This window comes from Galeopterus variegatus, unplaced genomic scaffold (assembly GCF_000696425.1).
Source record: "Galeopterus variegatus unplaced genomic scaffold, G_variegatus-3.0.2 Scaffold6603, whole genome shotgun sequence".
Classification (NCBI taxonomy): domain Eukaryota; kingdom Metazoa; phylum Chordata; class Mammalia; order Dermoptera; family Cynocephalidae; genus Galeopterus; species Galeopterus variegatus.
In genome coordinates this window covers 191219-193047 of record NW_007732714.1, presented here as the reverse complement: position 1 = coordinate 193047, position 1829 = coordinate 191219, and positions in this window count along the sequence as shown.

Genomic DNA, 1829 nt, shown 5'->3' with positions numbered 1-1829 from the left:
TGATGTTCTGTAGGTTAGGTGTATTAAATGCACTTTCAATTTATGATATTTTCAACTTATGATGGGTTTATTGAGATGTGACCCCATCATAAGTTGAGGAGCTTCTGTACTACTGAATAAACCATGGTTATAAGAAGACATCAGAAGGGAAATTAAAAAATATTTTTTTCTCAGAAAGAAGTTTTATACTTTGAAAACATATCTCACATGGGTTGGTCCATTCAACTAAAATTTTTTCCCTTATGATTAACAAATTTTTTAAATTATATGTTTGTAATTTTTTTATTGTGGTAAAAATATGTAAACATAAGATTTGCCATTTTAACCATTTTAAACATACAATTATGTGGAATTAAATATATTCACTTTTGTTTTGTTACCTTTGCCTTATAGAGCACGTATTGGTCTGTTTGTGTTGCTATAACAGAAATACCTGAAACTGGGTACTTTATAAAGAACAGAGGTTTATTTGGCTCATGATTCTGGGACAGCTGCATCTGGCACCAGCCTCAGGCAGCTTCTACTCACGGTGGAAAGCAGCAGGCAGCTGGCGGGTACAAGCAGATCCCATGGCAAGAGGAAGCAAGAGAGAGAGAAGGGTGGTGTCAGGATATTTTAAACAACCGTTTCTTGTGGGAACTAATAGAGCGAGAACTCTCTCATTACTCCCCCACCTAGGACGAGCATTAATCCACTCATGAGGGATCTGTCCTGTGACTCAAACTGCCACACTGGGGATCAGATTTCCATATGAGTTTTGGTGGGGACAACACATCCAAACTCCATCAGAGCAGATGCCTCCAATTCTGACAGCTTCCCAAGTTGTCAATTTCTTTCAGATAATATGTTGTTTCTCTATCTCTTCCATGTTTCTTTCTCTTCCACTGCCTACATCTATACTTTATGAACTGAATGATGACAAAACTGTGAAATAAACAGGTGCGGGCTACATATAAGCAATGCCTGGAAGAAATTAAACTCTAAAAAAGTAGAAGGAAGGAACTATAAGGACAGGAGCAAGAATTAAATAGACAACTAATATACAAAAGAGACTGACTTAGTCAAAAACGTTTTTAAAGAATATTGTTATTGATATCTTCCTGGCAATAATGATCGAGAGAAAGTGAGAAAAAGCACAAATCACTAATATTAAAAATGGAAAAGGAGAGATCACTTCAGATTGTGGAAAGTTCAGATTGGAAGGTTGAGAACACATTATAAACAATTTAATGCTGATACTGCATAAGTTTAAATGAAATGGGCAAATTACTAACAGAATACAACTGACAATAAATGTCAGAGAAATAAATACAAAATATGTACAATAATTTAATGTTTAAAGATTTTTAAATTATAAATAAACTTTCACACAAATAATTCTCCAGGCATAGACAGCTTTACCAATAAATTCTACCAAACATTTAAGGAGAACTAATTATGAGCTCACACATAATCTTTCAGAGAATAGCTGCTGTGGACTGACTGAATTGTGTCCCTAAAGTTCATATATTAGAAGCTTAATTTCACTGTAACTGTTGAGGGTAGGAAATCCTATTATGGTAATTGAAAGATGGGGCCTTGAAGAGGGGATTAGATCGTAGGGCCATGCCATAGTGAATTGATTAAAAATGGTGGCCGTGGGTGTGGTTTTGAGGGCTTTAAAAGAAAAGCACATGAGAGGTTATTCTTTCTCTTCTCTCTCTGTTTCTGCCATCTTGCAATGGGATACCCTGTACAGCTGAAGCCACCACCAAAAAAGGCCTTCAGAAGATGGGATCCCTGGATTTTGAACTTCCCAGCCTCAGAAACTGTAAGCAATAAATTTCATT